Raw genomic sequence first — 19,714 nt, 5'->3', positions numbered from 1 at the left:
AATGACATCTGAAAGGTGACCAAAACATCAATGTTTTAATACCGTCAAGGCACCATTCACCGTGGATCTAAGAGGATTCGGGGCAAATAAGGGCTGTCATTTGACACCAGTCTTATAAACATTGTTGGTGCCGCTTTTAATTGCCTTCATTATGGGTTAAAATTAAAGCAATATCCACAGAAGTAGAAAATGTTTCACAAAATTTGGTGATATGGTACAATTAGTAAAAGGTAGTAGGGTCGCCTAATTCCGTGGTAATGAGAAATTTTATTCTACTTTGTTTAAAAATGATCAAAACAACCCAGGCAAGGGAATTTTCTTCGTTTAAATTCATTTCAAGTAATAACTTGCAAGATTTTATTAGAAAAACGAATGTTGAAATTTTCGATTTTTTTTCTAGATATATGGGACAATATGGGGCACGGTGAATGGAGACCATTGATTTTTAGGGTACCCATTTACCGTGCCTTTTTGTTTCAATTAAAAAGTTCGAGTAATCGTACTTTCTTGGTAAACTTACTTCGGTAATGCAAAATACATACCTGATATGTGAATTTAATTACTTCTTGGTGAAATAAAAACGTTACTACATTTAGTTCATCGCTTAAATCACCTTAGCTTAGTTTTCGTTTTTTCACTATGAATGCAGTGAACGAGCAGAAACTCGCTTCATGTAATCTCACTTTAGTGTCAAAATGATACTTTTAAATGTTTCTAATGAGCGTTTTGACATGGTAACAATACATTAGTGTTGTCTAGGTAAATTGAAGGGAAATTGTCATATCATTCAATCATAATATGGAAATAATGAAAACAATATTCGAAGGCACACGGTGAATGGAGCCCCACGGCGCCTTGACGGTAATTAAAAATGCAAATATGATCTAAAAGACAAAACAAAAACATTTTGAAATATACAGAACAGTCCTAAATATCAGCCAAAAATATAAAAGTTTTGATTGTCCGGGAAAGAAAAAATACAAAAATGCTCAAACTACAGGGGATAGACAAAATGATCGGAACGAGCAAAATTTTCACTTCTAAAAAAAAAATCAAACAGCTGTAACTTTTCGAAAAGTGCATCAAATATTCTCAAATTTTTACTGTTAGTTGATCAACTAGTTGTGTATCAGTGGACAAAATTTGGAAAAGATCACACTATTCTGCACGAAGTTATAAGGATTCTAGAAAAGGGTACAATCATCTGATAGCCAACTTTGAGCTGTTATATCTCCGGATTCAATGAACCGAAAGCAATAAAATTTTGACCATAGACCAATTTACTAAAAAATCCTAAAACTAATGAAATCGCTATAACTTTCTCGCTTGTAAATAGTTTCAAGTTGAGTCAAATGTCAGAGCTCATTATATTAGTCATAAAGGGTCAAAATTTCATTGCATTCGTTTCATTGAATTCGGAGATATAACAGCTCAAAGTTGGCTATCGGATAATTATACCTTTTTCTAGAATCTTTATAACTTCGTACAGAATAGTCCAATCTTTTTCCAAATTTTGTCCACTGATACACAACTAGTTGATCAACTTACAGTAAAAATTTGAGAATATTTTATGCACTGTTGCCGAAGAGAAGGGCGACTGGTCGGATGCTGAAATTCTTTCAGCAAATCAAATTTCGTGGCTTGGTGGATTAGCTAAAGCTAGAACAGAGGGATTTATTAATTCACTTCTAAATAAATTCATAGAGCTTAAATTACAATATTTCAGTGCAACCAAGGTTGCGACCATTCATTTTCAAAGATTTACATTCATTTGCTATTATCTCAGTTCAGAAGCATGCTATCAAAAAACAATGTATGGATGAATTTAACCTTGCAATTTTATCTGAAAGTTTGCCAAATAACATTGGGGTCGCAAACGTATAGGAAAGTCATGAGCGACCCGACTAGAAAAATGTAACAAAAATATAACATAATCTTATAACTCATTGTGATATAATCATGTTCAACATCCTTGGTGTTTTCAAAATACTATAACTCAATTATATCACATTATGTTATAAATGTTGTTTCATAACTCATTGTATTATAATTTAGTTTTGAATCTTCGACATTTGGGAAATAATGTAACAAAACTATATCAAACTATGATAGAAACCAGTAAACCAGAGGTTGAAATTCATATCTCATTTTGTTATAATTTTGATATGATTACAACGAAATAAGATATAATCTTGATTAGACCAGTGTACTTTTTGATACAATTTTAGTTATTTTAACATCATCCTGCACCTAGTTTATAACATAATAAGTTAGAGAAAAATATTATAACATCGTAACACAATATGATACAAACTTCATATAATTTTCTAGTCGGGGAGCTGTGAAGGCAACTCTCCACGCGGTGAATATAAATTACATTCACGACTTTGGTATGCGTGTGCGACCCCAATGTTATTCGGCAAACTTTCAGATAAAATTACAAGGTTAAATTCATTCATACATTGTTTTTCGATAGCATGCTTCTGAACTGAGATAATAGCAAATGAATGTAAATCTTTGCAAATGAATGGTCGCAACCTTGAGTGCAACCAATATAGACGCCCTGTCATCCGATTCAGCAAACGTCAGCTGGCATCGGCTTTGCCGGATCTTTCTTGTGTTAGCTGCAATCTGAAGTGATGTAAGGCACTTAATTAGTACACTTTTGGCAAACTATATGGTAACTCACTAACTAATTGATTATTCTATAATAAGAGGAAATTTAATATTCTAATTTGTTCACGACTTCTAGTTATAAGTCTTCGAGCGGATTACTTTACACCGTTCACTATCAGTCTTTCTTTCTTCGCTTCTTATTCTTATATTATATTTTGAAAGAAACTTTGTTCCCACTTAGCGATTTGTATACGACAAAATACGGATGCGAAATGTTATCGCAACATGCACTTTTCGAAAAGTTACAGCTAATTGGACATTTTTTGAAAAGTGAAAATTTTGCCTCTCCCGAACATTTTGTCTATCCCCTGTAGATGTGTTGTTTCTGCCACAAGAATACAAAAATTTGAATAAACTTTACTGAGAAGAATTTTACAGCTTACACTGTTTCTGAATTGAAAAATGAAAGTGTTGAAAAAAAAAAACCTGGCGCCTTTCCCACTAAAATACTTTTGTGTAGGGTACACGCTATGTCCAAAGGGAAGTATTATGAAAAGTGAGTGTACCTCAAAATTTACTCGCTAGAATCATATTTTTGGACCTCTAGATTCAGAAAATGTGTGGTTTAAAATAATCCATCTTGGTTTTTTTTTTCCAGACATTTTTATATGGGACTAAATTGATCATAAAATAACTTTTTTCGATATTTGTATGGGGAAATAGGAAAAAAAATCAAAAATATTAGAAAAAAAAACCCCAAGATGAAATATTTTAAACCGCACAGATTCTGAAACTAGAGGTCCAAAGCTACGATCCTAGGTAATAACAATTGAGGTACATTCGATTTTCATAATACTTCCCTTTGGACATAGCGTGGGGTAGTTCGCCAACACTACCCATAAGTTAAACAGTCCCTGAAAATCTTGAATCTTCTGAAAACATTAATTCTCGCTAAATTTAAACGGCTGATAAAGAAGTGATAATGTGATATTCCATCAATTTGTTTACACGTTTCCAATCATTCTTTTGTTTGAATTTTGTATCGCTGACTTAAGAAATTGCTGTTAGTCTAGTCTAGTCTAGTCTACACATATACAGCCATCTCTTGGAAGAATCCTGGAAAATGATAGAATCGACTACTTCTATAATTTTTCTTGTCATTATCAATGTTTGCAGTGCATCGGAGATGCATTACAAGTATTGAAGCGGCCAAGCCTACTGTGCAGCGTTTTTGAATACAATTGATCAAAACTATAGAACGGCGACATCTCGTCAGCCGCTCCCAGAGCCGGATTTAGGGGTGGGCTAGGGAAGCCATGGGCCTGGGCACCCACAAAATCTCACTTCACGAAAAAAATGTGAAACAAAAATAAAAGGCTTCATCAACAAAAAAATCAAGAATATCCATCGAAATTAAGATTTGTTTTTAGAAAAAAAAACTATAGCAAGAATATCGAATGGATTATATTCGTTCCGAATTAAAAAAAAAAACAATATGGTTTAGTTCTTGTGATTTTCTTCCTGTATGAGAGTTGTTGAGAATGTTCCAAGTAACAATCAGCATGCCTTGAAGGTTTATTTATGTTTTATCCTGGTTTTATACGAGCATGTCAAAAAGCTAGTTGTTTTAAATTAGTTTTATGTGATAGTTTTTTACTTTGAACCTTTGGCGTTCCATAAAACTATCATATAACTTCTGCTATAAACATCTTCAATTAAAGACTTGCAAGTGGTCATGAATTGGTTTTATCACTTATTATATACAATTTCAATTAAACTTGCATTTGCGGTTGTTGTCGGAGAGATTTTTTTTGTAAACAAATACGCATAAAACCAACAAAGGATTTCGTGGCCGTAACATAAACCAAAAAAATGCTGTGATAAAACCGCTAGTTCTATCATGAGCTCAGTTATGACTACCTCAGGAGGGTTAGCCCTATTGGAGGAATCATCAGGAACACAGAGTTTTATCAGAAAAATATGTCGCCTAGCCGGGATAATTCATGTAAATACAGAAAAATTATTGCTCAATTTTATGATTTCACGTACAGCTTAAGATCAAATTAAACCATACAAAACGTTTCCATCATTTTATTTTGTCAGAAAAATTACATAATGTCTTTTAAACTCCGCTGTGTTAAAAAAACCTTTTTTGCACCCCATTCCACCGAGTAAATTAAATGCATTTAACTTCCAAATTATGCATAGTTTGTGTGGCGCACTTAGTTTTTGTCATTATCACAGCCACATTCACCACAAATTTTCCGTGGCATATCTCCTGACACGTATTAAATAGGAAAACAAACCTGAATTCCATATCTGCATCTTTCCAATTGATGGCTGGATAAACAACCAAGCATAATTTATTCTGACTATCGAACATTGAGAGTGAAAAATAATCAAAACAAATATTTGACAAGTCAGAAGATGGTTTTATTTAGAAGATTGATAAAACTATGATACAACCCGGAATCCTAACCCGGTTTGCATACGAAGTCATGTAGACCCTAATAAGACTGGGCCAACTAGCCAGAACGTGGGCTTATTGAGGCATACAAGAACTCGAGAGCATTTTCAAGTCGGCATCAATGGTTTTATGTTTAGGGTTTTTGAATCGCTAAAAAACTTTGATAAAATTTAAATTGTTACTTGGGGTGGCAAACTTTTGGTAAAATTTACACATTTGTTGAAAAAACTTGTAAAGAAATCCATATATATCTTTAGATAATATAAATTTAAATTTAAAACGGCTCATGTTTTTCTAGAAATTTTACAGATAATTCTAAGGAAAAAATAGTCTGCAATTCTATACTATGGATTTCCGCGAAAATTTATTCAACAATTTTCATTAGAAATTCCAATGAACGCTATAAATTTGGCAATGCTCCATGAAGTTTCGTCCAAAGTTATGTTGAAAATTCTAATAGGAGGTTGCAAGAAGTTTTCCCCAGGTGCCTTAGAACTAGCTTCATCGTTGAAGTTTTGAGAACAGTTACTCCGTTTTAAAATAATAATATTTGCATAATACTACAGTGAATACCTTTTCCTAGATAACATTTGTGTTTGGAACGAGAAAATTGCTCCTGAAGCTTCAATGATGACGATAATATCAATGTCGATTTCATCAACCATAAGATCCACATGAAACATAATAATCGACCAGCAATTCCTCCAGAGATTTTGCAAAAACGACCTCGATTGTGTTACAAATTTTACTAGAAATTCGAAGTAGAATTCTATTTTAAATCTTCCTTGGAATTCTTTAGGGACTCTGCCATAAATTTAGATTGAAACTATGGAATCCTTTGCGCAAACACATTCCCGAAAAGTTTTTTTCAATAAAATTTCTATTATCGCTGTTTTTACACTACAATGTCAGATCTGATTCTTTATTATAATTATATATTTTTTTCTTACTACACTAAATTTCCAAGATACATATAACTAATTTCACAGTGACATCATGACTAGTGATTATTTTTTTCTTTTTTCTATATGAGCAAAACTATTCCGCATATCTGATCGGCCTTAAAACCTGATAGATTGCATAAAGTCGTGATAAAATAATGTTAAACCTTTTCGGAACAACCACTAGAAGCATTGAAGCAGTTTTAAGAGTTTTACTGCAATGTGATCTTATTTTGATCAACAGATTTGATGCTAGCAAATGTAAAAGTAATTTAGCAGGTATAATTATTTTTCATTCTATTTGATGTCAACCTGATTGAAAAAAAAAAACACGGGCAGGCTTATTTTTTTCTAGCTAGGCTTCCGATTGTAGCAGGGATATCCAAGGCAACTGATGAATGGTGGCACTGGTGGGAATTGCATCTTTTGCTCTAATCAAAATTGACTTTTAATTGTACACAGAAACAGCCGGTGTAGGATTAATAATCTTCAAATAACTTAGCATACACACGAGCAGACAATAACATCTCGAAAAAATCCAAAACACTAGGACATCCTGACAAATATATAAATTTTGCAGTTGATTACATTTTTATGTCTCATGTTCAAACTTTGGATTCTTGAGAGCATTCAGTCTGATCCCACTTTTCTTAGAACCCAACAGTGTTTGAGTAGCGCTTAAAAGTATGCGTTAAGAATAAATAGGTGTATGCAAGTCCTTGTTCCGTATTCATGAAGAATAGCAGCTCTAGAACATGTTACTTCTACGCCAACTAATCTTAAACAGTCTCAAATAAATCCAGGAGGATTTAACTTGACGGTATCCATACTTTTCTCACGATTTTCTACTCCTGCTTGCAAATTGTGTACGCTATGTTGATGTTTGGGTGGATTTGGGATGCATAATTTTGCAAACGGAACTAAAATTGTTATTTAAGTTATAACAACAACTGCAAATTGGCATGGCGCTTCATCTCATTTAGCCGTTATTTATTACATTATGTATACATACTAGTAAATTTTTTATGGCCTGAGTTTCTCTGTCATGGATACATATTTTTTCTCTATACAAATTTGCAATTGCATATAATTAACACGGCTGACCGACATAAATTTGTTTTGATTAATGATGAAAAATTATTTGAAATTCACTCAAATATAGTTGATGACTTTAGTTTCAGATTGATTTTTATTATTGGTTTCAATCGTTCAAGATATTTTCCGAACTTTGTTTCAAGGGTGTTCTGGGGGGCTCAGGGACATTCCAAGAGTTTAAAGGTGTTTCAAAGGCTTCCAAGGATGTTTCAAAGGGCTTCAGGGGTGTTCCTGTCCATTGCAGGAGCGTTCGAAGGGTTTCAAAGAATTTCAGTGTGTTCCAGGACGTTCTAAAAAGTTTTAAGCGCTTTCAGAAGAATTCCATGGGCGTTTTAGAGCGTTCCAGCAAATTTCGAAGAATTTAAGGCGTTCCAAGGTATTCCAAAGAATTTTAAGTGTTTTCAGAAGTTTTATGGGTGTTTCGGGGGGCTCCAGGAGGTTTCAGGAGCCTTTCAGAAATGTTCTAGGGGCGTCCCCTCAGTCTAACGGAAATCCATTGTGAACCCTTCAGAAAGTCTTTGAAACATACCTGAAACTCCCGCTGGAAGCTCCCAGGAAGCCCCCGAAACCCCTCCAAAACCTTCCGGAAACTCCTATGACACATAAAAATGAAAATCTGACATATATGTAGTAGGTAAATTTAAATTTCAATTTCAAAAAGTAGCGAGAATTGATCAACATTAAGATGATCTGGTTTAACCCTCGTTGTTTTTCTTTTTTTGTACAACACGTTGCAAAAATCTCGCTTTTTGCACTCAGCCTTAGCGTGGTGCTGGCGGTGGTGGGCAACTACGCGACTGACGGAAGGATAGGGGTGCGTTCAACATTTGGGTTTCCGACTTCCGGTACAAATGTCTTAAAATTTTCCAGATTGCGGTCAACCAACAAGTGCCCATTTTGCCCCATTTGCACTTATAATAGTCTTCAAATGAGTGTAATCCAGAGGATAACTGACACTGAGGAAGATTACAAGTGGTAGTCGAAATACGCGTATCTGTCAAAGGATAAGCAACATAGGGCGGAATTAAAAGGTACGAAACTGATTACACTCATTCGAAGAGGGTATCCTGCTTAGAGGGTTTGAAAAGTCGGTACAAGAACAAAAATAGTTTCAACTGATTGCGGTTAATCAAACCTTTTTATTTTACAATGTAAATTTCACCGATGCACAATGAAAAACTAACTGACTAAAAGTGCCTATTCCGCTACATTTTCCCAAAAACCACTGTTTTTCTCGATTAAAAAAACATTTTCAGCTAATTTCAGCTCATTAAACAAATTTTATTTCATTAGAATTGACCGGTGTATTTTATGGAGAATCAATTTGCTTGTGCCATTGGCTGGAGGGGCTATTTTGCCCCATTTTCCCCTAAACACTACTTTTTTTAATTTAAATTAGTTCTAACTGATTGTAACTAACTAAACAAAATTTTCCCGGTGTATTTTTTTGGGGACACTATTAGTTTTCGGTCGTTGACTAGAAGTGTTCGTTTTGCCCCAAATAAATAACAATTTTTTGGATTAAAAAATAGTTTCAATCAATTTCCATTCCAATAATTTTCTGATGTGGAAAGAAACGATGCATTTAATTCCATACACTTCGTTCTGAATTAACATCCGCAATTTTCATGAGCAACGTCAGAGAATACAAATAATGGCGGATTTGGTCCCCTACTTACGTTTTCAAGAGCACCAATCTTGAAAATTCGTAATCAAATGCTCTCGATTTGTAAAAGCTGACATTTTTAGCAACACAGCAACAAGTGCGGCCTCGTTCGATGCTTCATTCGTCAGATTTGTTCCTCTAAAGTTTGCATCAAGTTAAAATCAAAAATATTCTTTGTAGGGTAAGTGTGCCCATCGTTGTGGTATTAAGGTAAATTCATTTTAAAAACAATGATCGTACCATCTAATGAAGGGTTGCAAAACGTTAGTTGGTAGTTTTCTATCCAAATTTGCTTGGAAAAATATAAAAACTATCGTTTCTCTCTGTTTTTGATCATAAATCGCTTACCACAACATTAGGCACACTGTTCCTATTATGGAGGTAAAATTTAATTTTGGTTCCTATTGTTGCGGTATCCCATTGAAATTATATGGGATACCGCAACAATAGGAACACAGCAGCAAAAAATTTAAGGAAAATATATTTTTAAAATAGGTTTTTGGACAAATATTAAGCACACAAATGGTGCAATCTCATAATTTAAGCATAATACATCTATTAAAAACTAGCTGTCCCGGCAAACTTTGTCTTCCCGTCTTGTGGTGGTTTGACAACTGTTGGGCTCAAAATAGCACCGCACTCTAGATTGGTTTGATTTCTATCGTGTTGATTTTCTTCCCAGCTCATGGAAAATCAGTAGGGTAATTCGCCAATTGTTGAACGGTTAGTACCGGCATTTTGGTTTTCGTTTGTTTTTCCGTGCATAATTCCACTTTAGTTGAAAAATATCCAGTGAACGTCTAGATCTACTTATCCCTTATACTGCCCATTGAATTTGTATACCCTTAAATTCCATTTTCTAAGAGAAAATAGAACATTTGTATGGGAAGTCTGTAACCCAAATGTTGAACGCTTCCTTAAGCTAGCTCATCCTAATGTTGGACGGTTCTCGCCAATTGTTGAACGGTTGAAGCTTTGTTCGTAATTGATGACGTATAACCCGACATCAACCTATCATTCACCTATTTTTATTTTGGCCACCAAACCCAACATAGACACGACAGTTAACCGATGTGAGTCCAACAGTGGACCAACATTTGATAAAATTTGACCCGACTTTGACCCGACATACGATATTTTTTCACTCTGGCGGATTTTTTTCCGGGTTTTTCGTGTTTTGTGCCCAGCTAGTCCGAGCTAGTGACAATTCATTTAAATGACAAGGAATCGCACATTTGAAGAGAGCTCTAGTGGACTGAAATCGTTTTAAACATGACTAGATGCAAAAATGGCTGAAAAGATATGTCTTTAAAAGCCCCTGAAACTTTCCTGGAAACCCATGGGACCCACTCAACCCCCAAGAACACACATGGAACGACCCTGAAATCCCTTAAAAACCCGTGGGTTGCTCCTGAGTCTACTGGAACGCCTTGAAATACTCCTTGGACCCCCTTAACACTCTGAATTCCTCTTGAACATCTCTGGAACGCCCTTGAAACCCATTGAAAACCACTGGAATCTTTCTGAAGCCCACTGGAACACCCCTAGAACATCCCTGGAACGCCCTTGAAACCCCATGCAATGCACGATTAGGTAAAGTGAAAAAAAATTCTAGCAGTCATGGTCCTAACATCGAAGGTTATGTCAGTGTTCAACAATTGGATCATGGATGCATAATGATAGTGTGATAAGAAAAATATTTTTTCAAATTAAATTACAATGAAAATGTGATTTTAAACAATGGAAAACTGTTAATGACATTCTTCCATGTCTTGTAACTATGGTGTGCCTTCGATATTTATGGTCGATTTGCCCGCAAAGCTTATTTCGTAACAGCAATTTCTTAAAATTAATCTTAAGAATTGTGCAGTTTTCGTGTCATCACCGGTACAGAATTTTCAATGAATTTTTTTGACGTAAAATATGTATAATTTTGTAACTTAATTAGAGCAATATCGTTACCCACATGTATATGCATCTACATCATAAGTTTACGTTGGATGAAAATTTCTTAAGTAAGGTTTATAATAAAATATTCAGAAACTGTTCAACATTTGGGTAGTGTTCAACAATTAGCGAATTACCCTACTTTATCAATTTTCTTACTTTTTCAGTTTAATTTCGTAACTTTTTTTACATATAAACACAGCCACCATGAATACGAAGCAAACCGTGTAAGAGTCAACCCGATCGGTTCATCCGTTCTTGAGTTTTGTTGCCTCAAAGGGACTTCAAACTCATTTTTATATAGGGAACGTTCATAATTTACGTCCAACATTTGGGGGAGGGGGGGGGGGTCTAGGAAAGTGTGACAGTACGTATATAAGGTATAGGGAAATAGCGTGACAGAGGGGGGAGGGGGGGTCTAGAAATCCTGAAAAACGATGGACGTGATAAATGAACCTTCCCATATATAGATGCCTTTTGGTAACATTTCAGTCGAAAAAGTGCTCAATTGCCACTACCGCAACATTAGGTACTACCACAACGAAGGGAACAATTACCCTATGAAGAATTGTCCAGAACATTTTCTGGAACAAACTTTATTCTGAGTTAGTTGAAGGTTATTTGTTGACTCCTGGGCACTTCCAGTGAATGTTGCAGAACGAATATGTCACATCAAATATAATTAGTTGAACTTTTTTTAATCCAGGAAAAAAAAAATGTTTCAGTGAAAAGGGACCAAATTGGGCACTTCACAAGAGCATAAAAAAATACTTCTAGTCATGTTTAGGAATAGCTTTTAAAATCGTAGAAAAACATTTTTTGTGTATGAGATACTACCCCCTTCGTAGATTTTCGTCCATACAAAATTTTCGAAAATGGACCGTAGATTTTGGCCAGAACATGGCATAATTACCCCGTATGCCAAGGTCCTATTGCCTAGACTCAAGCAGATTTGCTCGCTCGCCTTCCACTAATACAGGAAAACGTGCATATTAATGCAACACAGTTAAATTGCAGTACAAAAAGAAACGAACTCACCTAAACATCATCAACCGAACCAGGGGATTGGTTGTTATTATTTTGGACCTCATTTTTCTCGAACTTGATTGTCAAAACAACACATTTTTCTAAACATCCAATATACTATCAATGCCGCTCGATCTTGCACGTATTCAAAAAAGCATTCAGAAAAGCCAAATCGCGAATAATACCAGTTTCACTGTTCTTTCTTATCTATTCAATCTTGTATTCTTTTTTTAGATGAAATTTGCGGCGAAGCACAACTCTAAGCAAATCACGAAACGTTGTGATGAACAGGTTGGTGAAATTCTTAAAAACCGACAACACTATGTAAATACTATTTTTAAAATACAGAACCATGCACGACAATGGAGTTCTAAAATGCATTTTGATTGAACTTTTCAGCCGAATTACACTAGTTTACAGCATTTTTGAACTCGGTAAGCTGATGATCATTTTTGGTGTAGAATCATGCCCTGAGTTCGAAAACGCGAAGGAAAAAAATTACAGTAGAGCGGAAAATTTTTCGACTTTCCATACAAGGTTGATGATTTGAAATCAATTTTTGTTCTATTTTTAAGCAACGTCGCTCACTTCACACACCTCATTCTCCGTAATCAATGCTCCGATTGAGCTGAATTTTTTACTGTAACTCGCCTACATATGATATGTCAAATAAACGTCGAGAAAGAATTTTTAAGTTGGTTTTTTCTAATTGAAAAAAATACATTTCTTCAAAAAAATTAGGGAATTTTGCTAAAATTTAAGAAGATCGTCCCTAAAACTCGCCAAAATCTTGAATTTCATCAATCTGACGCAAAACCTGTATTCAGATGACCGAATGGTATTGTATTCAGCTTTTAATTTATGGAAAAAGATTTAAAATTGTTTGAACAAAACGCAATATATTTGAATTTTAGTAAATTACATATTTTGAAAAGTTGCAAAACTCGATATTGAGCTAAATCTCAAAAACTGTTCTACTTTAAATTTTTTGAAGGTCGGTTTCGAAATCAGCACTAAATTGTGCTTCAAAAATTTTGGTCGTTGACAGAAGTTCACGACTTTCGTTTTATTTTGTAAACTTGTGTTATCATACAAATGATTTTTTTTCGAAAAAAAAGAGCAAAACCGCGACAGCGATGAAAACAGCAGCCACCTGTGCGCACGGATTGCTGTGACTTCTCCGTCAAACCAATCGCTATTCAAAAGATTTTATTCTAACACCTAAATATATTTTTTCTTGCATTTAAAATAATACAAAGCAAAATTAGAAATGAACTAAAATTATAATCAAAAAGTAATATTACCAATAGGGTAGTGGACGTATTTTGGCCTACCCTGGGTTTTTTTTTATTACATTTATCATGTGATCTCTACAAAATCTTGGCAAATGATCATTGGAACTTCCAATAATCATTTGCCAAAATTTTGTAGAGATTGTATTATAAATGTAATAAAAATCCCAGGGTGGGCGTCCACTACCCTAGTAAGTCACTTTAGCGCACGAACTAACAACTTTTTGATTAGAACGTACAAATAACCGTAACATCGTTCATATTGAGGCCACTCACTTGAAGTGCTCTTCAACGATTGATTACAAGCCAGCTTTCGCGCCAAGGCTAATCAACAATCTAGCAAATGTTTGCCTTGCATTTGATCTTGGACGAATTCCACAAGTACAACCTACAAAATATCATCAAGATTTCCTGTCAGTATAGTGGTGCTGTCCGATACAGTGAATACAAATTTGCAATGTAGGGTTATGTATAAACAATAATCATGGTGTTTAGGGGAATTTGATTGGACCGGTAATACTGATAAAATTGATAAGTAATTAAGTTGTAATGTGACAGCAGAAAATTGTGCCTATGACCGCGATTTCTGCTATCATTTATGACAAATTGATTACTATTTTCGTCATCAGTGCAAGAAAAAATCGATAAAATGTTAAATTTTTCGGCTGCGACTAGTAACGAAACAAAATAACGACTTGCTGGAGAAAATCTGATCCCGAATTCGGATTCAGCGGGTCAAAATTTGTGCGAGACACATAAGTTTTCATTTGAGATACACCAACAGTTCATTTTTTGCGTTGTTTTGCTGTGCAAACATTTTGACCACCATTCTGCCCGCGCTACTCCAATGTGTACAACAGTGCTGCATGGTTTTGCTCTTACTGTAACTGTCGCGATGCGGTGAGTGATGTGGGAGAGAGAGGCGTAGCCAAGTTCAATTTCAAAAGTACTCTATAGGTAAGTAACTCTGTACTGAGCTGTCACCGTTGCGTTGAGTTGATCGCGCAGCGCAATCAATCAGTGCAATATGGACAGGCGACGAACCTGACTTTTGTGTTGAGACGACGACGACGACGCTCTCGTGATCTTAGCACAGCTCTCTTGCGCGTTCCGGATAATCTCGGATCGAAGAATCAGAAGTGCGGACGGACGGAACGGAACGGTGTGCGATGGCGAGGTGCCGATAAGTGGTTGTTGTGATTTGTGCTTGCCTAAACCGGAAACAAAAGTCGAAATTACATAGGTCTGAATTGAATGTGTGTTCCGATCGAAGATTGACCCATAAATTATGGATGGATGGTGTGGTTTACTGGAATCAAGTTTGACCTGTCTGGCGAGATAATGAATTGCGGATAAACAGTTCATCAATGTAATTGGATTACTGGAAGCGAGAAGAGCAGTACAGAAGCTAGATGTACTTAGGGTATCAGCATTTAATCAAGGTCATCGGTCGTAGCACGATCTTATGGGCGTATAGAGCTAACACTGAAAACGAGATTGTAGCACAGATTCAATTTCATCTTCTAATCCAGGTTTTAAGCGATTTTCCTGGATTCCAATCTAGAACTGTGCGCTGGGCATGTTCTCAACGGCTCTTCTAGACATTTACGTGATTACTTTCGGCGTAACCGAGAGCTGAAACCAAAAAACTGCATTGATGTGGATGAAACTATGGCGGATGGAATGGCGCTTTGTATCGAACTATGGTTTGTTCACGTAAAAAGCAGTACATTTGCCCGAAAGTGATGATACGTCACTAACAGGCTTTTTCTAGCGCTTTCGACTCAGGTGAGCCGACAGCCGACTAACAGAAATCATATGAAAGCAAATCGAATTTTGTCACCTCACCTGATTCTTTGAATAATCCTGAATACAAATATCTCCAGAATTACGCAAAATATTACAATACTGTGTTCTGAGAAGTTGCTTATCACATCCATACCTTGTTCATAGTGGGCATTATAATTTCTAGTCTAGTCATGCACAGCCATTCATTGAAAGAATCCTAAATAGAATCGACTACTTCTATTATTTTCTTTTTTTTATTCCTAACCCTCTGATACCCAACTCCGCCTTTAGACGGGGTATAGTACCGAAAAAAATCAACAAATCTCGAAACATAAAACTCAACGGTGACGAAAAACCCCACAAAGAAAAATCAAATATGTTTATTTCTATTTTGTAGTGGAAGAATATAGACGTTGACTGATACACTGTCATGAAAAAATAGTCACATATATATCCCATATTGAGCGTGTGATAGCCTAGAAATTTTTGCATTTTTTTTTCTGCCGGACTCTGTAAGGATTGTTCCAGATATTTCTATCGGCGTTCCTGAAGGGATTCCTCCTGGGATCTCTTCAGGAATTGCTGCAGAAATTGCTAAAGAAAATCATAAAAGGATTCTTTTAGGTTTTTTAGTCGGCATTTCTTAGTGGAATCACACTGAAACACTTTTAAAGATTCCCTCTGGGATCTCGTAAAGTATCCCTCTAGAGGGGTTACGTACAAAAGGCTGAATTACGAAAGGCTGAAATAATAAAAGGCTGAAACACGATAGGCTGGAATTACAAAAGGCTGAATGCATCAAAAGGCTGAAATAACATAAGGCTGAAATGTGGTTTGACTAGTTTTCAAACGCTTGTTGGTCCATTACCCAGTCGTGGCACTTGCATTGGTTTTGCTTGAGCCTGACGATTGACCGTCCCTTAGTTCATGGTGGGCCAAACTAAGCCATTTTGGGGGAACATATTTCAGTTACTATGTTCTGAATCAGAAAGTTTTACGACTGGTCATAAAGCTATGGATTATTGAACGCCTAAATTACTAAGACAGTATTTTTCAAAAGAATAGCATATATTTCAAAGAAGGGAAAATCTCTGATGATATTGTTATTAGCCGTAATGACAACAATCTTCAAAACAACATGACTCAAAAGAATAGCTCATGTCTAAAGAAGGAAAAATTAACGATATGAGTATTATCACTTCCTTTTTGTGTTCGTTGGTATGCACAACTAGAGCCTTTTCACTAAGCTCAGTTTCGATACAGGTATTCTTCGATATAACGTACCCTCGATATAGCGTACCCTCGATATAGCGTACCCTCGATATAGCGAATTCGATATAACGTACATTTTGCTTCGATATAACGTACAACATTGAAAATTTTTATTTTTCCCACGAATAACCCTTAGATAAACTATGAAATCACTCTAATCAATGTTTTGTTGCAGCATTATCCTTGTTACCCAGAATTAGCGCAATTTGGGGAAAAATTTAGTGTACGTTATATCGAAGCAAAATGTACGTTATATCGAAGCAAAATGTACGTTATATCGAAGAACAAAAAACGAAATGACTTTTTCGTCAAAACTCAAGTTTTTCATTATTGGTTTTGTGAATTTCACCGAAATAATTATTTAGGATTAATTTCACGTCGAATACATCAATACTAGCATAATAAATATTAAAATTTTCTCTGCTTCGATATAACGTACACTTCGATATAACGTACAAAGAGAAAACTTTTTTGTACGTTATATCGAAGAGTACCTGTACTGATGTCCATGCTGACGGATACACGTTCGATTCGCGTTCGGACTAAGAACTTTATGAAAATTTTCTTGACGCCCTTTGGCATTGAGTATCTTCCTACCTGTTACACGATATGCCAAAGCTGGGAAGCAGGCTTGATCGGGCGTTACTCCAAGAAAAGGAAGAAGTGATACAACTTATATAGGGTGACAAAGGGTATTATCGGCAGGTTTGTTCTCTTCGTCAAGGGGGGTTTTTGTGGGCCAAATTGCCTGAAATTTGGGCACATAACTCAGCTTGGTTAGGAAGGATTTGAGGCCAGCTTTGAGATCAACAGGTTTCAAAAAAAAAAAACCCCATGACAAAGAGAACAAAACTGCCGAAAATACGTAAGTTCCCCTATGTATTTTCGTATTTTCAGCCTTTTGTAAATTCATCCTTATGTTACACTTTCTTGATTTCAGCCTTTTGAGCATTCAGCCTTATGTTACCATCCCCTCTAGAGATTCCTGCAGTATTCTTTACCGAATTCATTCAAGTATTAACTTCAGGGATTTCTACTAGGACTGCTTTAAAAAATATTAAAGACACGGACACGTTTAGTACTTCCAGTGAGCTATTCGCTCTTTGAAGGAAGCACGACACTAGACAACGGATTAGCATGCAACGCCCAGTGGCACAGCCGAAAACTTTTCCTGATAGCTGCGGCGGGAATCGAACCCGCGCTCCTAGCATGATGCGACTAAATGCTTGGTGACACTAGCCGCACGACCACGAAGCCACACGATCACAATCTTGAAAGGATTCTTTCAGGTATTCTAGTCGGGATTCCCTCAGAATCCTGCTGAGATTACTTCACGAATTCCTCCTGGTATTCTTTCAAAAACCACCACCATTTCAAAAGGGCGGAGCTGATTTTCGATACATCAAATTTTTTTCAAATTTGTTGGTCGTTTTCTGTAATTCACAGATACTAGCAGACAGATAAATTGCTCCTCTTTACGATAGTGGCGGTGGATTGCTTTGCAGCAATCAAATACATTCTATAGCTATGGAAGATGGTTTTGTTTAAAAAAGCAGTTACGCCCTTTCGAAATATTAAGGTTCATTTTTGCTGAGATATATTCAGAGAATTCATGTGGTTCCGTGACTCCTGTTGCTATTATTTGAAAGATTTTCCCCGAGATTTTTCAGCGATTCCTCTTGAGATTCATTCCAGGATTGCTTCTACGATTCTTTCAAAGATTCCTCCTAAGCAACAATGATAGCTGAAAAACAGCTTATTCAGCAAAAAAATTAAAATCAAACTTAACAGCAGTTTATTCAGCATTTGTTCAGCAATAATGTTTGTTGGGCTGTCTTTGTACCCATTTTTGTTTTTCCCAGGATGACTTCAGATATTTATTGCTATCAGAACTGATATTCCTTCATGGATTTCTGCCGGGATTGCTTTACAAATTCTTGAAAGGATTCCTTCAGGTATTGTAGTCAGCATTTCTTCAGGGAATTAGTGCTGGAATCCCTTCCGGGATTTCGTATAGGATTCTTTTAGGAGTTCCTACTAGGATTGTATGCTGGAGTCCCTTCAAAGATTTTACCCTGTGTTTATTTTTTTCAGTCTTCAAGAGATTTCTTCAATTGTTCTTTCAGGGATTTCTGCCGAGTTTTCAGCCGGGATTCTTTAAAGATTCCATCAGGAGTTCTCTACGGGATTTCTTCAGAAATTTCTCTCGGAATTTCTACAGGGAATCTTCTTCCAGGGATTACTGCTGGGATTGCTTTGGTGATACGTCTTGGGATTTTTCGTGAAATCCTGATGGATTTGGATTTCTTTCGGGGATTATTTCCGCAATTCCTTCAGTGTTTTCTCTCGGGTTTATGCTATGGTTTTTCCGGGATACCATCGATGATTCCTTCCGGGATTCCTCCTTGATCCCTTTAAGGATTTCTTCCAGGATAAGATTTGTAATTTCTAATAAGTTTAGAGCCAGATATCCTCCCTGGTGTTGTCCAATAGTTCATCTAGAAAACCTTTCTGTTCGGCTGAATACATACCAAATTCTTGAAGCAACTTTTTGTAGTAGCAGCTCGAACTATAACAATTATATTTCAATAATTTTAAATACATATTCATCTTATTATCAAACATATACATACAATAAATGGTTTATCTCTCCCTCCTACACGCTATACTGCATTTTTAAACCACTCATAATGCAATATTTTCTAATTTCACATTAAATTTGCTTACCTACTGCTTTCTTATCTACCTCAAATCAAAGGTTTTTATCATTTTGTTTTGGTTCTTCTTTGGCTGGTGGCTGTTTTGTGCTGCCTCAGCACTTTCCAAGATTCTATTAGGGATTCCTCCCTGTATTCCAAAGTAGATTCCTTCCATGATTTTTCCAGGAACTTCTTCTTGGATTCCTAACAACATTTGTCTTGTATTTCTTCCCCAGATTTCTCTAGGGATTCTTTTCGGGATTCATCCAAGAATTCCTTCGTGATTTTTTCTAGCAATTTCTTCCGCAATTTCCTCAGGAATTCCAACGATAGAGCGTAAGTTGGTGGTAATGAGAGTAAGTGAAAAATAGAGAAGCAGGCAATTTGTTATTCTTCTCGAGTAGTTAGTCTATCTTTCACTCATTACGTGAATACTCAGAATACGTTTCGAAGAATTTTTTGGAACTACATCACAGACTTCTATTTATTTTATTTTTTTTCATGAAATCATGTTTATTTTATTGATACTAGACTGCACTTGAGGTGCACTATAAGATTGCCTATAGCATCATCCAAGGATGGGAACACTCACTTGCTATTGTCTCAGTTCAGAAGCGTGCAATCAATAAAAGATGTATGGACGACTTTTGCCTTGTGGTTTTGTCTAAAACTTTGCCGAATTGAGTAAGGGTCGCCCACGCATACCGAAAGTCGTGTTGGAGCAGCGAAGGCAACTCTCCACGAGGTGATTGCAAATTACACTCACCTCGTGGAGAGTCGCTCTCACAGCTCTGTCACGACTTTGGTATGCGTGGGCGACCCTTACTCTATTCGGCAAAGTTTTAGACAAAACCACAAGGCAAAAGTCGTCCATACATCTTTTCTTGATTGCACGCTTCTGAGCT

At 36.0% G+C, this 19,714-nt stretch overlaps 1 protein-coding gene across 3 annotated transcripts in view; it reads right to left on the bottom strand.

The window, feature by feature from the left end:
- The window catches only part of LOC109418403 (tyrosine-protein phosphatase corkscrew), a 318,951-nt gene that overhangs the window by 119,343 nt on the left and 179,894 nt on the right, over positions 1-19,714 (bottom strand). The gene's annotated exons all lie outside the window — the stretch shown is intronic.

Source organism: Aedes albopictus, chromosome 3 (assembly GCF_035046485.1).
Source record: "Aedes albopictus strain Foshan chromosome 3, AalbF5, whole genome shotgun sequence".
Classification (NCBI taxonomy): domain Eukaryota; kingdom Metazoa; phylum Arthropoda; class Insecta; order Diptera; family Culicidae; genus Aedes; species Aedes albopictus.
The sequence above is the reverse complement of the archived record's forward strand: the minus strand, read 5'-3'. Positions and strand labels throughout refer to the sequence as shown.